We start from the raw sequence: 2647 nt of genomic DNA on the forward strand, positions 1-2647 counted from the left end.
CGGGCGAATTTAACTGTTCTTTGTTAAAGTATATAGCTTGTTGATACGTCGTATATACTTTGGTTCGTCGATATAGGAGGAGTACGGCTCCTTACCGACTTATACAGTTTCGTATTTTTCAAGTGTTCAAGTCAAATTCTTTAAGTTTTTGTGTTATATCGTTAATGATCCTTCCGCAGGTTCACCTACGGAAACCTTGTTACGACTTTTACTTCCTCTAAATGATCAAGTTTGGTCATCTTCCCGGTAACATCGGCAATGCTTATCACATTGGCCGCGCACCAGTCCGAAGACCTCACTAAATCATTCAATCGGTAGTAGCGACGGGCGGTGTGTACAAAGGGCAGGGACGTAATCAACGCGAGCTTATGACTCGCGCTTACTGGGAATTCCTCGTTCATGGGGAATAATTGCAAGCCCCAATCCCTAGCACGAAGGAGGTTCAGCGGGTTACCCGGGCCTTTCGGCCAGGGAAAACACGCTGATTCCTTCAGTGTAGCGCGCGTGCGGCCCAGAACATCTAAGGGCATCACAGACCTGTTATTGCTCAATCTCGTGCGGCTAGAAGCCGCCTGTTCCTCTAAGAAGATTTGTTTGTACGTTGGTAGTAAAAACCCACCGACCGAAGCCGGGGGCCTTCGAGATACCATAAGTTACGTCTATTTAGCAGGCTAGAGTCTCGTTCGTTATCGGAATTAACCAGACAAATCGCTCCACCAACTAAGAACGGCCATGCACCACCACCCACCGAATCAAGAAAGAGCTATCAATCTGTCAATCCTTCCGGTGTCCGGGCCTGGTGAGGTTTCCCGTGTTGAGTCAAATTAAGCCGCAGGCTCCACTCCTGGTGGTGCCCTTCCGTCAATTCCTTTAAGTTTCAGCTTTGCAACCATACTTCCCCCGGAACCCAAAAGCTTTGGTTTCCCGGAAGCTGCCCGCCGAGTCATCGGAGGAACTTCGGCGGATCGCTGGCTGGCATCGTTTATGGTTAGAACTAGGGCGGTATCTGATCGCCTTCGAACCTCTAACTTTCGTTCTTGATTAATGAAAACATTTTTGGCAAATGCTTTCGCTTCTGTCCGTCTTGCGACGATCCAAGAATTTCACCTCTAACGTCGCAATACGAATGCCCCCATCTGTCCCTATTAATCATTACCTCGGGGCTCCGAAAACCAACAAAATAGAACCGAGGTCCTATTCCATTATTCCATGCACACAGTATTCAGGCGAAGGTAGCCTGCTTTAAGCACTCTAATTTGTTCAAAGTAAACGTATCGGCCCACCTCGACACTCAGTGAAGAGCACCGCGATGGGATATTAGTTGGACCGCCCGCGAGGAGCTAAGCCCACCGATAGGACGTACCACATAATGCCAGTTAAACACCGCGAGCGGTGAACCGACACTGTGACACACAGATTCAACTACGAGCTTTTTAACCGCAACAACTTTAATATACGCTATTGGAGCTGGAATTACCGCGGCTGCTGGCACCAGACTTGCCCTCCAATTGGTCCTCGTTAAAGGATTTAAAGTGTACTCATTCCGATTACGGGGCCTCGGATGAGTCCCGTATCGTTATTTTTCGTCACTACCTCCCCGTGCCGGGAGTGGGTAATTTGCGCGCCTGCTGCCTTCCTTGGATGTGGTAGCTGTTTCTCAGGCTCCCTCTCCGGAATCGAACCCTGATTCCCCGTTACCCGTTACAACCATGGTAGGCGCAGAACCTACCATCGACAGTTGATAAGGCAGACATTTGAAAGATGCGTCGCCGGTGCTAGATGACCATGCGATCAGCACAAAGTTATTCAGAGTCACCAAAACAAACGATGGACGGACAGACGAGCCATCCGCCACCGATTGGTTTTGATCTAATAAAAGCATTCCTACCATCTCTGGTCGGAATCTGTTTGCATGTATTAGCTCTAGAATTACCACAGTTATCCAAGTAAATGTAGGTATGATCTAAGAAACCATAACTGATTTAATGAGCCATTCGCGGTTTCACCTTAATGCGGCATGTACTGAGACATGCATGGCTTAATCTTTGAGACAAGCATATGACTACTGGCAGGATCAACCAGGGATCTTATAATATATTCCCAAAAACCAGCATTTTCGTTTAAAAGTTCTCTCTGTGTCGTAGGTGGCACGTAAGCACCGTACGACGAGACTTTTCATTTTATATATATATGTAATATGACTTAGAGAGCAACGTTCCATGGTTCAGTAACAACGTCACTCAGCCACTTTAATTCTCCTCCTCTCTCACCATCATATATCGATACAAAGATTCATACTTCACAGAATTATTTCTGTTTGTAACTTTTCTCCTCCAACTTCTCTCGTAGAATATAACTTAGCGGTAAAGCACGTATACGCATGCTGGACATACCGTAAGAATATTCTTTTATAAGCTTCAACACCTCTGTAGAGACGCGTTACCAGAAGATAACGCACTCTACAGAACGCCAAAAGGACCATCGTGCAGCTACAAATAGCTTACAACCGATGGTCTCTGCAAGAATGGCTACTCCGTAAGTACAAGCACACACGCATCCAACTTTTGTCAAATACGTGCACACAGGTCACCAGCTTCCCGACTAAGGGGAAGCTTGCCACGTTAACGGTCATTACGTCCTAGACTTC

General features: G+C 46.8%; 1 non-coding gene across 1 annotated transcript; it reads right to left on the reverse strand.

Moving 5' to 3' along the window:
* Positions 1-162: 162 nt before the first annotated feature.
* LOC126928411 (small subunit ribosomal RNA) lies at positions 163-2085 on the reverse strand. Its single transcript, XR_007716630.1, has one exon. It is a non-coding gene; the product is annotated as a small subunit ribosomal RNA (ribosomal RNA).
* Between the last annotated feature and the right edge of the window lie 562 nt (positions 2086-2647).

This window comes from Bombus affinis, unplaced genomic scaffold (assembly GCF_024516045.1).
Source record: "Bombus affinis isolate iyBomAffi1 unplaced genomic scaffold, iyBomAffi1.2 ctg00000919.1, whole genome shotgun sequence".
Lineage (NCBI taxonomy): Eukaryota > Metazoa > Arthropoda > Insecta > Hymenoptera > Apidae > Bombus > Bombus affinis.